General features: G+C 39.1%; 1 long non-coding RNA gene across 1 annotated transcript in view; it reads left to right on the forward strand.

The window, feature by feature from the left end:
• Positions 1–224: 224 nt before the first annotated feature.
• The window catches only part of LOC133234933 (uncharacterized), a 62,227-nt gene continuing 37,877 nt past the window's right edge, over positions 225–24,574 (forward strand). The window contains exon 1 of the long non-coding RNA XR_009732366.1: positions 225–458. This is a non-coding gene — a long non-coding RNA (uncharacterized LOC133234933). The remainder of the gene's footprint in view (positions 459–24,574) is intronic.

Below are 24,574 nucleotides of genomic sequence, written 5' to 3' on the forward strand. Positions count from 1 at the left end.
TTTTATATACCATGTAAAGTGGAGAGAGAAATTCATTATTTTTTTCCCAAATGAGAAATTATTTAATCCCATAGCTATTAATAAATACCTTTCTTCACTTATCATTTAACCAAAGTTAGATACCAAAATCAGCAATGTACATAAGTGTGTATTTTAGGTTTTCAATAAGGATTTGAATATACTTTTTAAGAGAGGAAGGAAAATGTATCCTTAAAGAGTAAAGGTGAAAAAAAGTAGTTTTGGGAAGAGCAGACAGAAGACTGAGTGTCCAAGGGCATGAGAGCCTGTGATAGAGAGCAGAAGTACCTTCTCAGAAGACTGGGTGGGGACCAAACACCTAGAGAATTGCTCTCAGACTTCCAGGCGCATGCGTATCATCTGGACACATCGTTACCTGTAGGTTCTGATTCACTAGCTGTTGAGTGGGCCGACGATTCTGCTTCTCCAACATGTCCCAGGTGAGAAGGAGTCTGTAGACTGAGTTCTGAGCTGTGGGAGACTACACTCCTGCTTTCTTCTGCCTCCTTCCATCCTCTGGTGTGATCCGTTTCTGGCACCCGGCTTCCTCTCCTGAACTCACTTCCCTACGTCCTCCTGGTACCCTTCCCCCGTTTACTTACAAACTGCCTTTGCCCTCATCCTGTTTGCTCGGCGCACACACGATAGACTTGTGTGTCTTTCCTGGCCCAGGTGGAACTGTTTGGTCCTCCTGGTCAGGTTTTGTGCCACATTCCTGGTCCTTTCTCCTTCTCTATTCCACATTGCCAGTCCTTTTCAATGAAACCAGACATCACTTTCTTATTATTTCCAATAACTTTGAGTTGCACTTAATGGAAAGCCTGACATCTAATTCTGCATTTTTTTTTTAAAAAAAGTTACATTTCCCCCCCCCCCACCTTTGGGTGAAAACCTGTATATTATGTTGAATTTAGAGAATGCCGAAGTTCTTGGAACTTTTTTTTTAATGCGAGATTCTCTCATAGAAATAAGCATCACTATTTCTTTAAAAACTAGCTTCCTAGCTTTCATATTATAGTTTAAGTTGTTGTATAAGCTTTTCCTAACAGTGTAGTCATCTGTCAGTAACACTTGTTTAAAGAATCTTTGTGCTAATATGCTATTTCACAAAGAAATATGGATTTAATTGAATTTAAATAAGATTGTTTTTTGAAATTAATATAGATATTGATATGCATCATCAACTCTTTTGACATTTGTGTTTTGTTCTTTATTGATGAACAAGATGAAAATAGTAACTGTCTGATATTTAACTCACTAGTAATTATTGCTTTTATTTTTCGCATGAAACAGAGAATTAGTTTCGGCGTCAAGTTGCTTTCTCAGAGAGAATGTTTATTTGACTGTTACTTCAGGCTGTGCACGTGTGCTCAGTCCCTGAGTCGTGTCCGATGCTTTGCGACCCTATGGACTGTGGTTCTCCAGGCTCCTAGTCCATGGGATTCTCCAGGCAAGAATACTGGAGTGGGTTGCCATTCCCCTCTCCGGGGGATCTTCCCAACCCAGAGATCCAACCCAGGTCCCTGCATTGTAGGCAGATTTTTACTGTCTGAGTCAGCAAGGAAGCCCTGATACCCAGACATTCAGCCAAAAGTAAGATATCTAGTTCAATCTGGTAACCTTCCTTTCAACTTGGGCAGAGTTGGATTGTGGTTAGGAGATCCAGTGAAGGAGTTGTGAATACAATAAACCAGATATTTTTTTCCTGATTCAGATCACAATCTCTGATCAGAACTGGAATCAAAACTCCATCAGCCTGCTGATATCTGAGTTGGAAGATGCAGAGTAATCACTGTTAGGATTAGTTGAAAAGTAGCCAATGAAGGGGTCACAGCAATTGTCCCCATTAGTTTCTTCTGAATTGTTTCTTGAACATGATGAATTACATAGGTACTGAATACATAAGCAAAGTTGAGTGAATGGGCGTTTTTTTTTCCCCCCTGTGAAGTCCTCCCTGAGCTAGAGTCAGAAGTCCAGCTGAATGCATCCTTTGGGTGGTGTTGAAGTTGGGCAATCAAGATAACTTTGCCAGTGCAAAATGAAAACATGGAGCTTCTCATTTAAAAAGTATTAAGAATCACAAGACAGTGATATCAGAGCATTATACCATGTGTGTGGCCCTTCTGACCAGGACATGGGTTGCTTGTCCATGTAGTCATCAGTACTTTTTATGGATCCTGCTTTTAATGTAAACTGTATGAAACTGATTTAAAAATTCTAATAATCAGTGAAGGAGCCTCGAGATGGCTGACTCAGTTTATACAGAATAGTTCCTGGCTTCCCTAAATGGAATGGAGATGCCTTTTCTCAAGACTATACTTGAATTTGTAATCAGGTTCTACTCTTGGCAAACACTTGCTGAAAAATTGCAAAACTTTAAGACATTTTGGTTCTGTGTGGATATTTTGCCTTTTTCATAATAATTTTTTTCATAAATTTTGCATTTTCTTGGGTCATGAGATACCTTACAGACTCTGAGATAGCTTGACCTTGGAAATCTCATAACCATACACTGATGAGAAAAGATTTCCAGTAATTCTTCTCTTTCTACTTTCAAAAAGAATTTCTCCTCTTTGACACAGAGGCTAAAGTGGCTTTCTCCAGTCTTTTTTTTTTTTTTAATATACACATTGAGCTCAATGCAATATTTGCTTCTAACTGGCATTCAATGTTACATGTCAGTCTCCCTCCAATTATTACTATATATTAATTCTGATTAGACAGGAGGTGGCTCTGTGAGTCTTGACTTCCTGCCAGTACAATCAAATGTGAGCTCTGGGAACAGAAAACAAATGTTACTTTCAAAACACTGGTGAGGAATGTATTACTTATAACTTATTTAAAAAGTGAGTTGCTTCAGTTAAGTGATTACAAAGGTCTTTAGTGGATATAGTTTCTGGAATGGGCATCTAATTAAGATTCTGCTCCTTCCTGGCCCAAGCATAAAACAATGTCAAAATTTCATCTTTCTGAACCTATTTGCAAGGCAGAGATAAAGATGCAGACATACAGAATGAACTTGTGAACACAAGGAAGGAAGGAGAGGGTGGGACGAGTTAAGAAAGTAGCACTGATATATATACACGGCCGTATGTAAAATAGCTAGCTAGTGGGAGGCTGCTGCATAGCACAGGGAGCTCAGCTCAGTGAACCGAGGTGACCTAGAAGGGTAGGAGGTGGAGGTGGAAGGGAGGTTCAGAACAGAGGGGATGTATGTACACATGGCTGAGTCATGTCGTTGTACGGCAGAAACTAACACAACGTTGTGAAGCACCCCCAGAGGAAAGGAAAAGTGAGAAGACAGTGAGAAGGCAGCTGTCCTCAAGCCAGGACCAGAGCCCTCACCAGAACTGCCCCCCAACCAGGGCACCTTGATCTTGGACTTCTCCCCTCTAGAACCTTGAAAAATAAATGCATGTTGTTTCAGGCACCTTTTCTGTGGCATTGTATTGTGGTGGTCCTAGCAGAGGAGTACTCATTTCCCACATTTTATAAGTTGTACAATGATTTGCCTTTTTAGAATCAACTACTATAAAATTTTAGGTGCAAGAGCAAATGGAGATGGGGGAAAAAAAAGAAAAAAAAACAACACTGAGTGAACTGGTTTGTTCTTAAGCTTTGACCCGTGTTAATGTATATACAGTGTGCTGGACTGAGTATTGGTGCCCCAGCATTTGTACAGAGTTAGCTGGGATTTATAGACAAAGTTAGGCTGAATTCCCCTAGTATTTACTAATACTGTTCCTTAACTGATTTTCACATTGGAGTAATAATTTTTTGACTTATTTGTTCATGTACCTGCCTGTCCTCTGCAGAGGAAGCATCCCTGAATATACATAAAGCCCTTTCATAACCAGAAATATGTTTTGTTTATTTTAGTATCCATAATACTTATTCTAGCACCTGGCATACAGGAGCCTTCTAATGTATATTTGAATAATGAAGTGAGTAAATGAAGAAATTATTCTCCAATTAAATCTCCTAGAGATATTTCAATGTTACCTCTTTGAAAGAGATTGCTACAGTGCAGTGCTGTATGTTGAGTTTCAATAATATAATTACAAAAATATATTGTATTGTATAGGGCTTCCCTCCATACTATTAAGTTGTACTCTGCATGAAGAAAAAAAAATAAAAGGTGTACTCTTTTTAGTTTTGTTTCAAACTAACAGTTTGAGTGATCAATGATCTTCAGTCCTTGACAAGTGAGAAGTTAATTATAGGGTTGCTGCTGCTGCTAAATCACGTCAGTCTTGTCCGACTCTGTGCAACCCCCTAGACGGCAGCCCACCAGGCTCTCCTGTCCTTGGGATTCTCCAGGCAAGAACACTGGATTGGGTTGCCATTTCCTCCTCCAATGCATGAAAGTGAAAAGTCAAAGTGAAGTTGCTCAGTCGTGTCTGACTCTTAGCAACCCCATGGACTGCAGCCTACCAGGCTCCTCCATCCATGGGATTTTCCAGGGAAGAGTACTGGAGTGGGGTGCCATCGCCTTCTCAAAATTATAGGGTTAGAGGATAGTAAATGGTTTTGTCTAACTGGAATCTTTTTCTCTGAATACAACAGGACAAGAAATCAGAAAATCCATCTCTTTTATAGAGCAACTTTTCTAGACAGAAGAGTAAGCTCTTCATGTGTGGTTAATAATTTAATCCTCACACCTACATGGCAAGTTGAGTATGATCATCTCCACTCCAAAGATAAGAGCCTCACTTGGAGGGTAATGCAAGCATACTCATCCAACTTGGAAATGCTAGATGTGGGATTAATTTCCAGGTCTTTCTGCCATCCTATTAAACCCCAAATACACAACAGACATATTTCAAGGGGAGAACAGTGAAATGTTATTGATCTATTAAGTGTGGTAATATTTGAGTTAAATGATTGAATTTAAATGAATTTTAAATTACTCTTCCCCTTCTTGCCAATTCCCATTAAAACTGAGGAGTTGGAATAGTTTGTGGTCATAAACTTGCCTTTCACTAAGAAAATGTTTCTCATGTCAGACAATGAGCTAAGCACCTTAGATGCTTTTAGTTTCTCCAGTCTGCAGAAGGAATGATGTGGGCCCTAGTGTCCATATTCTACAGATGAGGTAAGTTGAACTCTGAAAAGTTCATCAGCTTAGCTTTAGATGGAAAAGGTAGGTTTCAAACCAGGTCTCTAATTCCAGAGCCACATCCTTAACCACCACTCTCTTCTGTAACACAAGTTCAGACTCCACTCCAAGACTAGCTTTTTTGGGTTTAATTAATGGCCTGGGAATGAAGATAAGGTGTACCTGGGTTGGGAGTAAGGCTGAGACAGGGCTGTATTTCTATTAAACATGAAAAATGGTAAGGGCCTCAGAATACAGACCTTAAAGCAATGCATATTCCACAATAAGGAGAAGCCCTCAAGTGTTACTCTCACACTGGGGAAATGACTATGGATTAGAAACCCTGTTTCAACAAGGGTATGCATGCAGCCTTTGGATTGCTTAAAGCCGAAGGACCATGTTGCCTCTTACAAGCAGAGAAATTCATTCTGTGACTCTGGGTAACTACCAGAAATTCCACAGTATTCCTTGTCTTCTTCTTGGTTTTGGAAAGACATGTTCTTGGTCTTCATTCCAAGTTTGCTTTACAGGGTCAATTTAACATTTTGCAATGCCTCCTCAATGCTTTCCCCATGTTCTATAAACAACCAGCTAACTTGTAGACCTAACAGAAGCAGAAGAGATTAAGAAGAGGTGGCAAGAATACACAGAAGAAGTATACAAAAAAGGTCTTAACATGACCCAGATAACCACAATGGTGTGGTCATTTACCTAGAGCCAGACATCCTGGAGTGTGAAGTCAAGTGAGCCATAGGAAGCATCACTACAAACAAAGCTAGTTGAGGTGATGGAATTCCAGCTGAACTATTTTAAATCCTAAAAGAAGATGCTATTAAAATGCTTCACTCAATATGTCAGAAAATTTAGAAAACTCAGCAGTGGCTATAGAACTGGAAACGGTCAATTTTCATTCTAATCCCAAAGAAGGACAATGCCAAAGAATGTTCAAACTATAGTACAGTTGCACTCATTTCACATGCTAATAAGGTTATGCTCAAAATCCTTCAAGCTAGGCTTCAGCAGTGTGTGAATCAAGAACTTCCAGATGTACAAGCTGGGTTTGCAGAGAAAAGGAACCAGAGATCAAATTTATAACATTCACTGCATCATAGAGAAAATGAAGGAATTCCAGAGAAACATTTGCTTCATTGACTACACCAAAGCCTTTGACTGTGTGGATCACAGAAAACTGTGGGCAATTCTTAAAGATATGTGAATACCAGCACATCTTACCTGCCTCCTGAGAAACCTGTATTCAAGACAAGAAGCAATAGTTAGAACCAAACATGGAACAACTGACTGGTTCAGAGTTGGGAAAGGAGTACAACAAGCTGTATATTGTCATCCTGCTTATTTAACGTCTACGCAGAATACATCATGTGAAATTCCAGGCTGGATGAATCACAAGCCAAAATCAAGATTGCTGGGAGAAATATCAACAACTTCAGATATGTAGATGATACTACTCTAATGACAGAAAGTGAAGAGGAACTAAAAAGCCTTCTGATGAGGGTGAAAGAGGAGAGTGAAAAGATGGCTTGCGACTCAACATTCAAAAAACTAAGATCATGGCATTCGATCCCATCACTTCATGGCAAATAGATCAGGAAAAAGTGGAAGCAGTGACAGATTTTATTTTCTTGGGCTCCAAAATCACTGTGGACGGTGACCGTAGCCATGAAATTAAAAGACACTTGCTCCTTGGAAGGGAAGCTATGACAAACCTAGACAGCATATTAAAAAGCAGAGACATCACTTTGCCGACAAAGGTCCTTATAGTTAAAGCTATGATTTGTCTGGTAGTCATGTACAGATGTGAGACTTGGATATAAAGAAAGCTGAGTGCTGAAGAACTGATGCTTTCAATTTGTGGTGCTGGAGAAGATTCTTTAGAGTCCCTTGGAAAGCAAGGAGCTCAAACCAGTTGATCCTAAAAGATATCAACCCTGAATATTCATTGGAAGGCTTGATGCTGAAGCTCGAATACTTTGGACACCTGATGCAAAGAGCTGACATATGGGAAAAGACTCTGATGCTAGCAAAGATTGAAGGCAAAAGAAGGGAGCAGCGGAGGCTGAGATGATTAGATAGCATCACCCACTCAGTGTACATGAATTTGGGCAAACTCTGGGAGATAGTAGAGGACAGAGTAGCCTAACATGCTGCAGTTCATGGGGTCGCAAAGAGTCGGGCATGTCTTAGGGACTGAACAACAACCATAACAACAAATTGTAGAGGCACTTGTCAAGAGCAAACTCTGCTTTGTCACTAAACTCTTATCATCCATGTGGAAACATTCTTGGGTGATTCCCTACCACTTCCTTCCATCCTATTTCCCTAAAGCATTGTTACGGTGCTTATTTTATTTAAGGCCTGGTTGTCATTGTGGTTCCTTTTTTCTAAATCTAAACTTTAGAGTAGGACCAACCAAAATAGTAACTGCTGTCTACATGTGGGTACTTAAATTTATAAAAATCACGTAAAATTAAAACTTGGGTTTCTCAGTTCACTAGATACAACTGATATGGATGCCATATCGAACATTTCAGATGGTGGCGCTAGTGGTAAAGAACCCGCTTGTCAATGCAGGAGACATAAGAGACGTGAACTTGATCCTTGGTTCGAGAAGATCCCCTGGAGGAGGGTATGGCAATCCACCCCAGTATTCTTGCCTGTGCATGGACAGAGGAGCCTGGCGGGCTACAGTCCATATGGTTGCAAAGAGTCAGACATGACTGAGCAACTTAGCACACATGCACACACCATAGAATACTTCCATCATCATTGAAAGTTTCATTGAGCAGCATTACATTAGAGCTTTGATTTCCTAGAAAAGATATCCCGTAGTGAATGTTGTGATAGATTATATTACTTTATGTGATATTCCTTGTCCCTCTGTTATATGTCTGTTCTTGGGGGTACCCTGCATATAGTGCTACTCTTTACAAGAGAATTATGTAAACCTTTGCTCCACTGCCATCGACTTGCTTTGTCCAATGAGCTATGAACATAAGCAATGTGTGTTAATATCTAAGAGGGAACTTTAATAACCAGTGTGTACTTCACATGAGGTCTTTACCTTCAGTGATGAGGCAAGCAGTGTTTGAAAATGGGGCTGCTTCTGGGTCCTTGAGTGAAGGTGACCTAGAGCAGAGCTGAACACATCCATAATCAATATTTAATGTGGAGGAAAAATACCCTTTTAATATCTCCATTCTCTATTTTTAGTATCATTTATTATTTTACCCACTTGACTTAGACTGACTGATAGAAATATGGACTCTCTTTCAATATTTTAGAAATGAAACCAGGGTTACTAAGTGATTTTCATCAGTGATTTTCTGTGTAGGACCGGGCTGGAAGCCAGTGTAACAGGAGCAGGCTAAACGATGCAGTTGACAATAGGTTCACGTATTATAGAAAGAACAAAAGGTTTGCCCCTGGGTGAATTGGGTAAGCCATATGACAGAACAAGAGTGTATTTTTGGAGTTCATTCTATTATCAAGTGCCCAGAACCTGAGTGATTTTTATCCCCAGGGTGTGAATAGCCCTCAGATGAACAGCCCTCTGTGTGAAAAGACATGCTTTCTGCAATCAGGTGACTGTTTTCATTTATTCTAATAACCTCTCTGGTATCTGCATAGGGGAGGCTTTTCTCTTTTTATTTTTAGAATTTTTTTTTCCATTTCAATTCTACCTTTATATTTTGCAGTTAGATCAGTGGAGTAACAATAAATATGAGTCACAGTAAGGCATTAAGGACTTAAGATACAATAGGCAATAAGCTAATGACTTTGCCAGCCTGAGGAAGAGATGTAGAGGGAATAGAAGCTCAGGTTCTCAATTGGATATTTTATTCTATTATATTACTTTTATAGTTGGTTTCCTTGTTTTTTTAACATTCTGTAAACTTTAGTTTTTAAAATTTTAATTAATTTTATTGGAGTATGGTTAATTTACAATGTTGTGTTAGTTTCTGCTGTACACAAAAGTGAATCAGTTATACACATACAATATTTTAAAATTCTATTCCCATATCAGTCATTACAGAGTATTGAGTAGAGTTTCCTGTGCTATATAGTAGTTCTTATTAGTTATCTATTTTATATACAGTAGTGATTATATGTCAATATCAGTCCCAGTTTATCCCTCCCTTCCCTCCCCCATGAGTTTTTCTACATCTGTGACTCGATTTTTGTTTTTTAAATAGGCTCCTTTGTAACATTATTTTAGATTCCACATGTAAGCCACACCATATGATATTTATCTTTCTCTGTCTGATTTATTTCACTCAGTATGTCAGTCTCTAGGTTCATCCATGTTGCTACAAATGGTTTTATTCTTTGTAATGATTGAATATTCCATTGTGGGCTTCCCTAGTGGCTCAGTGGTAAAGAATCCACTTACCAATGCAGGAGATGTGGGTTTGATCCCCGGGTCGGGAAGATCCCCTGGAGAAGGAATATGGCAACCCACTCCAGTATTCTTGCCTGGAAAATCCCATGGACAAAGGAGTCTGGCAGGGTAGAGTCCAGGGGTCACAAAAGAGTCAGACATGATTTAGCAACTTTATAACAGCAAAAACAATATTCCATTGTCTTTATCCATTCCTCTAATGATGGACATTTAGACTGCTTCTATGTCCTGGCTATTGTAAATAGTGCTGCAATGAACAATGGGGGGGCACATATATTTTTGAATTAAGGTTTTCTCTGAATATGTGCCCAGGTGTGGGATTGTTGGGTCTTATGGTAGTTCTACGTTTAGTTTTTTAAGGAACCTCAATACTGTTCTCCATAGTGGATGTACCAGTTGACATTCCCACCAACAGAGGAGGAGGGTTCCCTTTTCTCCACACTCTCTCCCCCATCTATTGTTTGTAGGTTTTTTGATAATGGCCGTTCTGACAGATGTGAGGTGATACCTCCTTATAGTTTTGGTTTTCATTTCTCAAATAATTAATGATGTTGTTAGCATCTTTTCATATGCCTTTTGATTATCTGTATTTCTTCTTTGAAGAAATGTCTATTTAGGTCTTCTGCTCATTTTTTAATTTTTTGGGGTTTTTTTTTTTTTGTATATTTGTGTATTTTGGATGTCAACCCCTTGTTGGTTGCTTTGTTTGAAAACATTTTCTCCCATTCTGAGGGTAATCTTTTTATTTTGTTTTACAATTTCCTTCATTGTGCAAAACGTTTTAAGTTTAATTAGGTCCCATTTGTTTATTTTTGTTTTTATTTTTATTACTTTCGGAGGTGGATCAAAAAAAGGTCTTGCTGTGATTTATGTTAGAGAGTGTTCTGCCTATGTTTTCCTGTAAGAGTTTTATAGTATCTGGTCTTACATTTAGGTCTTTAACCCATTTTGAGTTTATTTTTGTGTATGGTGTTAGGAAGTGTTCTAATTTCATTCTTTTACTTGTAGCTGACCAGGCTTCCCAGGACTGCTTATTGAAGAGACTGTCTTTTCTTCATTGTATTTTCTTGCTTCCTTGGTCATAAATTGGGTGACCACAAGTTCATGAGTTTATCTCTGGACAGTCTATCTTGTTCCATTGATTTTTATTTATATTTTTGTGCCAGTACCATACTGTTTTGATTACCATAACTTTATAGTATAGCATGAAGTCAGGGAGCCTGATTCCTCCAGCTCCATTTTTCTTTATCAAGATTGCATTTGCTATTTGGGGGTCTTTTATGTCTCCATACAAATTTTAAGATTTTTTTGTTCTAATTCTGTGAAAACTACTACTGGTAACTTGATAGAGATTGCATTGAATCTGTAGGTTACTTTGGGTCGTATAGTCATTTTGACAATCTTGATTCTTCCAGTCCAAGCACATGGTATATCTCTCCATTTGTTTGTGTCACTGTTGATTTCTTTCACCTTATAGTTTTCTGAGTAGAGCTCTTTTGCCTCCTTACATGAGTTTATTCCTAGGCATTTTGTTATTTTTAATGTGATGGTAAATTGGATTGTTTCCTTAATTTTTCTTTCTGATCTTTCCTTGCAAGAGGTTTCTGTGATTAATTTTGTATCCTACAACTTTACCAAATTCATTGATGAACTGTGATAGTTTTCTGATAGCATCTTTAGGATTTTCTATGTATAATAGTATCATGTTGTCTGCAGACAGTGACAGTTTCACTTCTTTTCCAATTTGGATTCCTTTCATTTCTTTTTCTTCTCTGATTACCATGGCTAGAACTTCCAAAATTATATATTGAATGAAAGTGGAGATAGTGGACATCCTTGTCTTACTCCTGATCTTAGAAGAAGTACTTTCAGTTTTCGACATTGAAAATTATGCTCGCTGTGGGTCTTTTGTGAATGGCTTTTATTATATTAAGGTATATTCCCTCTGTGTCCACTTTCTGGAGAGTTTTTGTCATAAGTGGGTGTTGAATTTTGTCAAAAAGTTTTTCTATATCTTTTGAGATGGTTGTATAATTTTTATTCTTCAATGTGTTAATGGTGGTGTATCACATTTGATTGATTTATGTATGTTGAAGAATCCTTGCATCCCTGGGATAAATCCCACTTGAGTGTATGGTCCTTTTAAGGTACTATTGGATTCAATTTGCTAATATTTTGTTGAGGATTTTTGCATCTATGTTCATCAGTGATATTTTCCTATAATTTTATTGTGTGTGTGTGTGTGTGTGTATAATATCTTTGTCTGGTTTTGGTATCAGGGTGTTGGTGGTCTCACAGAATGAAATTGGGAGTGTTCCTTCCTCTGCAGTTTTTGGGGATAGTTTTAGAAGGATAAGTGTTAAGTCTTCTCTAAACATTTGATAGGATTCTCCTGTAAAGCCTTCTGGTCCTGGACTTTTGTTTGTTGGAAGTCTTATCCTTGGATTCTTGTATTGACTAAAGGAAGATTAAACATCATTCTTTGTGGGTTGCATTCTCCTTTTTTTCTTTTTTTTTTTAAAGTCTTTATTGAATTTCTTACAACATTACTTCTGATTTATGTTTTAGTTTTTTGGCCTCGAGGTATGTGGGATCTTACCTTCCCAACCAGGGATTGAATCTGCAGCCCCTGCGATGGGAAGACAAAGTCTTAACCACCAAACTGCCAGGGAAGTCTCCTGCAGGTTGGATTCTTGCTTTTCATGAGGACTTAGGTACTGTTCAGGCTTCACTGGTGGCTCAGATAGTAAAGAACCTGCCTGCCATTCAGGAGACTCAGGTTCAATCCCTGGGTTGAGAAAATTCCCTGGAATAGGAAATGGCAACCCACTCCAGTATTCTTACCCGAAGAATTCTATGGACAGAGGAGCCTCACGGGCTACAGTCAATGGGGTCACAAAGAGCTGGACATGACTAAGCAACTAAGACTTTCACTTTTTTTTCAAGGTAATGTTCAAATGAAGAGAGTTAGTTATGGAGAGTTAAAGACTCACATTTGAATCTCTTGCATATCTAGATCTGTGGAATTTTGAAATTACCAATGATACATCTCTGTAAAAATTCATTTTTAAACTAAAATATATGAAAGAAAGTTCCATTATCTCATGTGATTGAAGGAGCCCTGGTCCAGGGATAAGATCTTCTAGCACTGATACCAGTAGCACATAAAGATTGAGGGGAGCAACTTCACTTGTGTGACATCTTCTCCTAGCTATAAAATACATCCTTCATCTAGATGAGATCACTGACTCTAATTTATGAATAAATTCTAACAAAGTTACTGAAACCTCTTTAAAAATGCATATATCATGTACCTATGTATATTTTCAAAGAAAAATATGTGTAAGTCTTTACAAAGAACCTGTAAAAGTTTTTTTGGATACATTAGAGCAAACTTTCTGTATACTACAGAAGTTAAGGCAGTATTAATCTGAGCTACATTGTTTTATGTTAAGGTGCTAGTTGTCATTACCAGGGGAACTACTAAGAAAATAGCTCAAAAATATAGTTCAAAAAAAGATAAGAAAATAAAAATGAGACTCCAAAGTGTATGTGCTTAACACAGAAAAAGGCAATGTTATAGTAATAGAGAAACAAAGATATAAAATAGATAGAAAAGAGATAACAAAATGGCAGATGTAAATACAACTTTATAATTAATTGCATTAAATGTAAATGTGAAAGTGATAGTCGCTTAGTCGTGTCTGACTCTTTGTAACCCATGGACTGTAGCCCGCCAGGCTCCTCTGTCCATGGAATTCTCCAGGCAAGAATACTGGAGTGGGTTGCCCTTCCCTTCTCCAGGGGATCTTCCCAACTCAGGGACTGAACCCAAATCTCCCGCATTGCAGGCAGATTCCTTACTGTCTGAGCCATCAGGAAATCCAACAAAATGTATAGATTGGCAGAAATGGCCGCAGAAACATGATACAAATATCTTCTACCTGTAGAGTCTTGGTTTTTAGTCTAAGAAATAAACTGGTTGAAAGTGAAAGGATGAAAATGCTATACTATACAAACAGCTGCCTAAAGAAAGCTGGAGTCACTGTATTAACATTAAACAGAATCAACTTGAAAATAAAGGTATTTCACATGTTCCCCATCCACACATGTACACCCGTGGTGATGCACGTTGCATGTATGGCAAAACCAATACAATATTGTAAAGTAAAAATAATAATAATAATAAAAAAGTTAAAAAAAATAAAATAAAAGTATTTCATTAGAAAAAAAGGGAGGCTATTTATGATGATAAAAGAGGAAAAACAAAGGAAGATGAATCAATTATCAGCATATATGCCCTGGAAAACAGAGCTCAAAGTACATTATGCAAACCCTGACAGAACTGAAGAAAGAAAAAGCAAATTCAACAATAGTAGTTGGAGATTTCAGCATACAACTTTCAGTAACAGATTGAACATCTAACCTGAAGACTAACAGGGAAATGGAAGACTTGAACAACACTATGAACAAACGAGACCTAATGGACATCTACAGAACACTCCACACAGCAATAGTGCAATTACATAGGCTTCTGTGTAAGAGAAGATGAAATCAGTGGCTCATTCATTCTAGGGCACATGACACTTTCGGTAGGCTACTCCGTATCCTAGGCCATAAAAGAAAAAGAGGCCTAAAGGAATTCAAAACACTGTTAAATGAAAGAATTATATACCGTATTACCTATGACCACAATGAAATTAAAATAGATTTGAGATTTGAACCCAGATGAACTAGTAAGGAAAACACTGCATTTGTTATCCTCATAGTTAACAGGCCCAATTCATGTCTAGAATTGTGCTCTGAGGCTGAACAATATCAACAGAAGGGAAATGCCTACTGTCATATGAATATCTCTTCAAGCATTTGTTTTGTTGTTTAGTCGCTAAGTTGTGTCTGACTCTTTTTGACCCTGTGGACTGTAGCCGCCAGGCTCTTCGGTCCATGGGATTTTCCAGTCAAGAATACTGGAATAAAGGGTTGCCATCTTCTTCCCCAGAGGATCTTCCCAACCCAGGGGTCGAACCATTGGCATCTCCTCTATTGGCAGGCAGATTCTTTACCACTGAGCCACCAGGGAAACTCTCTCTTCAAGTATATATACATACATATATATACGTATATATATACACATACAGTTTTTGACTGGCTTGACTAACAGCTCAGATTATCATAAGGTCTGCATTTAAGACATGGAAAAGAATTTCCTCACTTTTGGTTTTTCACTAGTTTTAAATGGCTTCTGGCTACTTCTACTTAATGTAAATTATTATCCATAAGAACCAGATGTCAAATAACTTCTAATAGTCAGAGTCAGAAGGGGCAAAACTTGTTCAAGATAGCTGGTTAAAGTTAGCAAAGTTGTACACTAAAGGAAAGAGAGAGAGGAGAGGTAAATCTCATGGTTAAAACAGTATTGAGTAATCATGACTAATGTAAATTATTTCAGATTAGGGTCATAAGTACAATGGAACTAAATACCTTTGGAGGTGGAAGAGAAAGTGTTTAGAATTTCTTTTTTCCCAAAGGAAATTAAGTAAACTCAGTGATTGTTATATTGTACAGAAAATTTGCTTTATCTACCTGAGTGATAAATGAACTGGATTAATCAGTTTACATCACTTTTCAGTATACTTTTCTCATTATCGTTAATGAGAGAGCACACAGAATTTGAGGGAAGATTTGTTCCTGAGCTTGTACTTCTGGCCTTATCGTCTTGATCCACTTACTCTTACCCTGTACAGTTAAAAGATGTCAAATTAGAAGTAAAAGGAATTGGATTTCTTCTGTGACCTTTTACATAATGATGTCCCTAAGTTTTGTGTCTCAGTCTTTTTAGTCCAAGAAAAATCCCATATCCTCTCTCGGCATTCATTCATCTGCCATCTTTTCTCAGAATATCATTAGAGAAGATATTCACTGGTTTCTCTAAAGAATTCACTTCCATCTTGTAATATTTCTTGGCACACTGAAGCCATGTAACTGAGTAACATCTTTCAAGTTTGTGAGGTAAACATTTCTTCTTCATCTTCTACATTCTTGGTGCTATTAAAATTATATAAAGGAGAATTTCACTTTAAGACAGAAATGGAAAAGATTGCTAATAAAGAAGAGAGAGGTTCAAGAGAGAGGGGACATATGTAATATGTACAATTCATGATGATATATAGCAGAAATAAATAAAATACTATAAAGCAATTTTCCTCCAATTAAAAATAAATAAATTTAAATTGAAGAAACAGAATAATAGATCTTTAAGAAGTTTATTCATCTGTTTTCACTGTTTTATTTATAACACACAGAACCTGATCCAACTAACCTTGTCTCTTCATCATTCCCTAGATTTACCATTTGCCTCTTATAGCCTCTGTTTTCCAGTCCCACTCCCTAAATAATTATGATAGTTATTACGAAATGAATGGCAATCATGTGGCTGAAATTCTTTACATATTATCTTTAACCATGCCTAGATTCCTGCTATTCGTATACTGTGATGTCCACACAACAAATGAAAGAGCAGTGTTTCAGAAATGTCAGTCATTTGGCTGAAAGGCTATAGTGAAGTATTGAATAAAAACTTGGACTCAGACACAGGCCAAACCAAAGTCCTGGGCTTTTCCAAAGCTCCTTGTTGAATGAAAGCTCTTCCAGCTTTCCTGAATGGTAATTGCCAATCTGATAATCGTGCGATTGAAATCTCCCTTCTCTGTGAACTTTTTCTTTATTTCTTTATTTGTTCCTTAAACTCCTTCCTTTGTATAGTTTTCTTTTTTTTTTTTAAGTATGCTTCCTCAACTGAAAACATCTTAAGTCAGGTGCCTTAGTTTGGGTTTCTTAGAAAAGATTCTGAGATGAAATTTTGTGTGCATGTGTTTGTTGCTGGGTGTTTTGGGGAAATGTGCTAGGAAATAGGAAGGCAGGAGCTAAACTGAAGAAGCCCCAGGTGGACATTCAGAGTGGTATGTGATTGGTGCAAGCAACACAATTCTGATTATAAACTAGAAGTCACAAAGACAGAGGATGGGAACTTCCCTGGTGGTCCAGTGGTTAAGATTTTGTCCTTCCACTGCAGGGGGCATGGGTTCGGTACCTGGTGGGGGAACTAAGATCATGCATGATGCGTGACATGGCCAAAAAGTGGACAATGAATGTGTCAATTTGCAGGAGTGATGTGAATGGAATAGGACAATATTCCATACAAAAAAGTTGCATATATTAATTACATAACCACTGAGAAGGGCTATTATGTACTGGAAACCTCCTTATATTTCAGATCTAAGCCATTGTCTCATGAAGCCTGCATTCTTAGAGGGAAAGAGACAGGATACATAGGCACAATAGAGTCACTGATTCCATAAGAGCAGTTTGCTCCAAGAGCAAAAGTAATTCCAGTCTGTGCAGAGAAGAAACAACCACCAAGATGCCTGAACTGAGTAAGAATTTGCTGAGCAAAAGTCCCGACATGATACCTGGAACAAGGTGGTGTACAGGATAACTTTCTGAATATTTATATTTCCTACCCTTGTTCATTACTACATACACTGGTTTCTCAGGAAATAATTTATGTCATAGAGTAGATGTTCAGTTAATATTTGCAGAATAAGTAAGCAAAATTTAAATCAATGTGAGAATATCATGTGAACAAACAAACCAAAACATTTTTTTTCAGTTTGAAGTGAGTAAGTTCAGTTCAGTTCAGACACTCAGTTGTGTCCTACTCTTTGTGACCCCATGAATCACAGCACGCCAAGCCTCCCTGTCCATCACCAACTACCGGAGTTCACTCAAACTTATGTCCACCGAGTCAGTGATGCCATCCAGCCATCTTATCCTTCATCGTCCCCTTCTCCTCCTGCCCCCAATCCCTCCCAGCATCAGAGTCTTTTCCAATGAGTCAACTCTTCGCAAAAGGTGGCTAAAGTATTGGAGTTTCAGCTTTAGCATCAGTCCTTCCAATGAACACCCAAGACTGATCTCCTTTAGGATGGACTGGTTGGATCTCCTTGCAGCCCAAGGGACTCTCAAGAGTCTTCTCCAACACCACAGTTCAAAAGCATCAATTCTTTGGTGCTGAGCTTTCTTAACAGTCCAACTCTCACATCCATACATGATCACTGGAAAAACCATAGCCTTGACTAGACGGACCTTTTTTTGGCAAAGTAGTATCTCTGCTTTTCAATATACTATCTATGTTGGTCATAACTTTCCTTCCAAGGAGTAAGCGTCTTTTAATTTCATGCTGCAGTCACCATCTGCAGTGATTTTGGAGCCCCCCAAAATAAAGTCTGACACTGTTTCCACTATTTCCCCATCTATTTCCCATGAAGTGATGGGACCAGATGCCATGATCCTAGTTTTCTGAATGTTGAGCTTTAAGCCAACTTTTTCACTCTCCTCTTTCACTTTCATCAAGAAGCTTTTCAGTTCCTCTTCACTTTCTGCCATAAGGGTGGTGTCACCTGCATATCTGAGGTCATTGATATTTCTCCCGGCAATCTTGATTCCAGCTTGTGCTTCTTCCGGCCCAGCATTTCTCATGATGTACTTTGCATATAAGTTAAATAAGCAGGGTGACAATATACAGCCTTGATGTACTGCTTTCCCTATTTGGAACCAGTCTGTTGTTCCATGTTCAGTGCTAACTGTTGCTTCCTGACCTGCATACAGGTTTCTCAAGAGGCAGGTCAGGTGGTCTAGTATTCCCATCTCTTGAAGAATTTTCCGCAGTTTGCTGTGATCTACATTGCCAAAGGCTTTGGCATAGTCAATAAAGCAGAAATAGATGTTTTTCTGGAACTCTCTTGCTTTTTCCATGATCCAGCGGATGTTGGCAATTTGATCTCTGATTCCTCTGCCTTTTCTAAAACCAGCTTGACATCAGGAAGTTCACAGTTCACATATTGCTGAAGCCTGGCTTGGAGAATTTTGAGCATTACTTTACTAGCGTGTGAGATGAGTGCAATTGTGTGATAGTTTGAGCATTCTTTGGCATTGCCTTTCTTTGGGATTGGAATGAAAACTGACCTTTTGCAGTCCTGTGGCCACTGCTGAGTTTTCCAAATTTGCTGGCATATTGAGTGCAACACTTTCACAGCATCATCTTTCAGGATTTGGAATAGCTCAACTGGAATTCCATCACCTCCACTAGCTTTGTTTGTAGTGATGCTTTCTAAGGCCCACTTGACTTCACATTCCAGGATGTCTGGCTCTAGGTGAGTGATTACACCATCGTGATTATCTGGGTCGTGAAGATCTTTTTTGTACAGTTCTTCTGTGTATTCTTGCCACCTCTTCTTAATATCTTCTGCTTCTGTTAGGTCCATACCATTTCTGTCCTTTATCGAGCCCATCTTTACATGAAATGTCCCCTTGGTATCTCTAATTTTCTTGAAGAGATCTCTAGTCTTTCCCATTCTGTTGTTTTCCTCTATTTCTTTGCATTGATCGCTGAGGAAGGCTTTCTTATCTCTTCTTGCTATTCTTTGGAACTCTGTATTCAGATGCTTATATGCCTCCTTTTCTCCTTTGCTTTTCACTTCTCTTCTTTTCACAGCTATTTGTAAGGCCTCCTTAGACAGCCATTTTGCTTCTTTGCATTTCTTTTCCATGGGGATGGTCTTGATCCCTGTCTCCTGTACAATGTCACAAACCTCCATCCATAGTTCATCAGGCACTCTAACAGATCTTGTCACTTGAATCTATTTCTCACTTCCACTGTATAATCATGAGGCATTTGATTTAGGTCATACCTGAATGCTGCTAAGTCGCTTCAGTCATGTCTGACTCTGTGCGACCCCAGAGATGGCAGCCCAAGAGGCTCCCCGTCCCTGGGATTCTCCAGGCAAGAACACTGGAGTGGGTTGCCATTTCCTTCTCTAATGCATAAAAGTGAAAGTGAAGTTGCTCAGTCGTGTCCGACTCTTAGCGACCCCATGGACTGCAGCCCATTAGGCTCCTCTGTCCATGGGATTTTCCAGGCAAGAGTACTAGAGTGGGTTGCCATTGCCTTGTCTAGTGGTTTTCTCCACTTTCTTCAATTTAAGTCTGAATTTGACGATAAGGAGTTCATGATCTGAGTCACAGTCAGCTTCCGGTCTTGTTTTTGCTGACTGTATAGAGCTTCTCCATCTTTGGCTGCAGAGAATATAATCAACCTGATTTCGGTGTTGACCATCTGGTGATGTCCATGTGTAGAGTCTTCTCTTGTGTTGTTGGAAGAGAGTGTTTTTTATGACCAGTGCATTCTTTTGGCAAAACTCTATTAGCCTTTGCCCTGCTCTATTCTGTACTCCAAGGCCAAATTTGCCTGTTACTCCAGGTGTTTCTTGACTTCCTACTTTTGCAGTCCAGTCCCCTATAATGAAAAGGACATCTTTTGGGGGTGTTAGTTCTAAAAGGTCTTGTAGGTCTTCATAGAACCGTTGAACTTCAGCTTCTTCAACGTTACTGGTTGGGGCATAGGCTTGGATTACCATGATATTGAATGGTTTGCCTTGAAAATGAACAGAGATCATTCTGTCGTTTTTGAGATTGCCTCCAAGTACTGCAATTCAGACTCTTTAGTTGACCATGATGGCTACTCTATTTCTTCTAAGGGATTCCTGCCCACAGTAGTAGATATAATGGTCATCTGAGTTAAATTCACCCATTCCAGTCCATTTTAGTTCGCCGATTCCTAGAATGTCGACATTCACTCTTGCCATCTCCTGTTTGACCACTTCCAATTTGCCTTGATTCATGGACCTGACATTCCAGGTTCCTGTGCAATATTGCTCTTTACAGCATTGGACCTTGCTTCTATCACCAGTTACATCCACAGCTGGGTATTGTTTTTGCTTTGGCGCCATCCCTTCAGTCTTTCTGGAGTTATTTCTCCACTAATCTCCAGTAGCATATTGGGCCCCTACTGACCCAGGGAGTTCCTCTTTCAGTATCCTATCATTTTGCCTTTTCATACTGTTCATGGCAAGAATACTGAAGTGGTTTGCCATTCCCTTCTCCAGTGGACCACATTCTGTCAGACCTCTCTACCATAACCCTCCTGTCTTGGGTGGCCCCACATGGCATTGCTTAGTTTCATTGAGTTAGACAAGGCTGTGGTCTGTGTGATCAGATTGGCTAGTTTTCTGTGATTATGGTTTCAGTGTGTCTGCCCTCTGATGCCCCCTCACAATACCTACCATCTTACTTGGGTTTCTCTTACCTTGGACATGGGGTATATCTCTTCACGGCTGCTCCAGCAAAGCGCAGCCGCTGCTCCTTACCTTGGACGAGGGGTATCTCCTCACGGCCGCCCCTCCTGACCTTGGATGTGGAGTAGCTCCTCTCAGCCATCCTGCACCCACGCAGCTGCCACTCCTTGGATGTGGGGTTGCTCTTCTTTGCCGCCTTCCCTGACCTCGGGCATTGGGTAGCTCCTATTGGCCACTGCCCCTGGCCTCAGAGTTGTGGTGGCTTGTCTCGGCTGCTGTCCCTGACCTTGGACATAAGAATATAGAATTTGGGGGAAGTTAGTGGGAATCTGAAGAAAAGTTTGATCCTATCTTCTAGCAAATTACAGCATGTGTATTGTAACTCAGCTGGCTTTTTATTTTTAATTTAGCAACCTTTCTGTGAATTGTTCTTGTTGACTCGATTAAAGCTAGTGCATGTTCAGTGCCATTCATGTCTCCTTTACTCAGTAAAATAACAAGTCCCAGGCTTTAAAAATAAAAAAACATTTTTAGGGAACTTCCATGGCAGTCCACTGGTTAAGACTTCTCCTTCCAATGCAGGAGGTGTAGGTTCAATCCCTGGTCAGGAAGTTAAGATCCCACATGGCTTGTGGCCAAAAAAACAAAAACAGAAAACAGAAACAATACAATAAATACTTTAAAAAATGGTCCATATAAAAATATTTTATAAAAAAACATTTTGTTTAGAATTTTGTTTGTTGTTCGCTGACATCAGTTTTGTACAGTGTATGTGCCCTGCTCTTTGGGCATAAGAAAAGAATAAGCATTTTCTATTCTAGGGAATTTTTCCTTCTTAAATGGAGTAGAATGTAATGAAGAAAATCAGAAGGTAATGCATGGTAATATTCATGTCTTATTGTTATTGTTCAGTCACTCAGTTGTGTCTGACTCTTTGTTACCCCGTGGACTGCAGCATGCCAGATTTCCCTGTCCTTCACCATCTCCTGAATTTGTTCAAACTCATGTCCATTGAGTCAGCGATGCCATCCAGCAGTCTCATCCTCTCTTGTCCCCTTCTCCTCTTGCCTTCAGTTTTTCCCAGCATCACGATCTTCTCCAATGAGGTGGCTCTTCACATCAGGTGGCCAAAGTATTGGAGCTTCACCTTTATCATCAGTCTTTCCAATGGAATATTCAGGGTTGATTTCCATTAGGAGTGATCGGTTTGATCTCCATGCAGTCCAAGGGACTCTCAAGAGTCTTCTCCAACACCACAGTTCGAAAGCATGAATGCTTTGATGCTCAGCCTTCTTTATGGTCCAGCTCTCACATCTGTACATGACTTCTGGAAAAACCATCACTTTGAGTATGTGGACCTTTGTCAGCAGAGTAATGTCTCTGCTTTTTAATATGCTCTCAAGGTTTGTCATAGCTTTTCTTCCAAGGAACAAGGGTCTTTTAATTTCATGTCTTCAGTCATCATCTGCAGTGATTTTTGAAGCCCAAGAAAATAAAGTCTGTCACAGTTTCCCTTGTTTTCCCATCTATTTGCCATGAAATTGAGAGAGCTAATTCTTAGGTAGGTCGATAAGAAGACCAGGACCCTGGAGGAGGAGGAGGAGGAGGAGGAGGAGGAGGAAAGGACAAACATTTTTTCTATATTCTTTTCTCTTAGTCATATAAGACATTTTTTATTAAGCTCTGAGTTGTCATGGCGACAATTTGTTTTGCCTAACACTAACTTTGTTCAAGCCCAGAGCTAATGATTACACAATAAAACAACACATCTTGCTCAAGGGTATGTTTTTCCTTAAGCTCTGTACTAATGATTATATAAGAACAATGCATGCTGCTCGAGGATATGTTTCTCCTTCTTATCAGGAATATGTTCCTCTGGCTAATCTTGTTGTCTTAAGATGTATGTTGTGCGAGTGGGCCTGGCAATACCTTTACAACCTTGAGATATTCTTTTGACCTATTGTTGGTAACCAATTGAAAAATTATATAAAACTCCACCCAAACTAGTGAGTGGGGCACACTTCACCCCCTTCTGATGTCTGTCAGAAGCTTTCTTGATCCCTTTTTCACTGTAATAAAACTTTTGCTGCACAAAGCTCTGAGTGACTGAATCCATGTCTTGGGTCCCAAAGCAAAATTCTCTTCTTTGGAGATCATGAATCTGACATCATTCACCATAAACTATCAGAATGATGGGACAGGATACCACAATCTTAGTTTTTTACATTTTGAGTTTTAAGCCAGATTTTTCACTCCTATTTAACCTTCATCAAGAGGCTCATTAGTTCTTCTTTGCTCTCTGTGCCAAGGGTGGTATCATCTGCCTATCTAAGGTTATTGATATTTCTCCTAGCAATCTTGATTCCAGCTTGCACTTCATCCATCCCAGCATTTTGCATGACATACTCTGTGTTTAAGTTAAATAAGCAGGATGACAATATATAGCCTTGAGGAGCTCCTTTCCTAATTTGGAACTAGTGCTTTGTTCCATGTTCATTCTAACTGTTTCTTCTTGACTTGCATACAGGTTGCTCAAGAGGCAGGTCAGGTGGTCTGGTATTCTCATCTCTTTCAGAATTTTCCACAGTTTGTTGTGATCCACACAGTCAAAGGCTTTACCATAGTCAATGAAGCAGAAGTAGATGTTTTTCTGAAATTCTCTTGTTTTTTCTATGATCCAGTGGATGTTGGCAATTTGATCTCTGGTTCCTCTGCCTTTTTAAAATCCAGCTTGTATATCTGGAAGTTCTTGGTTCACATACTGTTGAAGCCTAGCTTGAAGGATTTTGAACATTACCTTGCTAGCATGTGAAATGAGTACAACTGTGTGGCAGTTTGAACATTCATTGACATTGTCCTTCTTTGGGATTGGTGTGAAAACTGACCTCATACATGTCTTATACAAGCAATGAAATTGAGTGGAGGGGAATGAAAAAGTTGTATGTTGGTTCAGGAAAGAAGAACATTATTTAGTTGTTTAAGAGTCATCTCCATGCTTGGAAATATTGATATATATGGATAGAAAGTGAAAGTTGCTCAGTCCTGTCCGACTCCTTGTGACCCCATGGACTATTCAGTCCAAGGAGTTCTCCAGGCTAGAATACTGGATTGGGTAGCTTTTTCCCTTCTCCACCAGATCTCCCCAACCCAGGAATTGAATTGGAGTCTCCTACATTGCAGGTGGATTCTTTACCAACTGAGCTATCTCAAAATTCTCCAAGCCAGGCTTCAGCAGTACGTGAATCATGAACTTCCAGATGTTCAAGCTGGTTTCAGAAAAGGCAGAGGAACCAGAGATCAAATTGCCAACATCCGCTGCATAATTGAAAAAGCAAGAGAGTTCCAGAAAAATATCTATTTCTGCTTTATTGACTATGCCAAAGCCTTTGACAGTGTAGATCACAATAAACTGTGGAAAATTCTGAAAGAGATGGGAATACCAGACCACCGGACCTGCCTCTTGAGAAACCTGTATGCAGGTCAGGAAGCAACAGTTAGAACTGGACATGGAACAACAGACTGGTTCCAAACAGGAAAAGGAGTATGCCAAGGTTGTATATTGTCACCCTGCTTATTTAACTTTTATGCAGAGTACATCATGAGAAATACTGGGCTGGAAGAAGCACAAGCTGGAATCAAGATTGCTGGGAGAAATATCAGTAACTTCAGATATGCAGATGACACCACCCCTATGGTAGAAAGTGAAGAGGAACTAAAAAGCCTTTGATGAAAGTGAAAGAGGAGAGTGAAAAAGTTGGCTTAAAGCTCAACATTCAGAAAATGAAGATCATGGCATCTGGTCCCATCACTTCATGGGAAATAGATGGGGAAACTGTGGAAACAGTGTCA

Source organism: Bos javanicus, chromosome 22 (genome assembly GCF_032452875.1).
Source record: "Bos javanicus breed banteng chromosome 22, ARS-OSU_banteng_1.0, whole genome shotgun sequence".
In the NCBI taxonomy this organism is placed as follows: domain Eukaryota; kingdom Metazoa; phylum Chordata; class Mammalia; order Artiodactyla; family Bovidae; genus Bos; species Bos javanicus.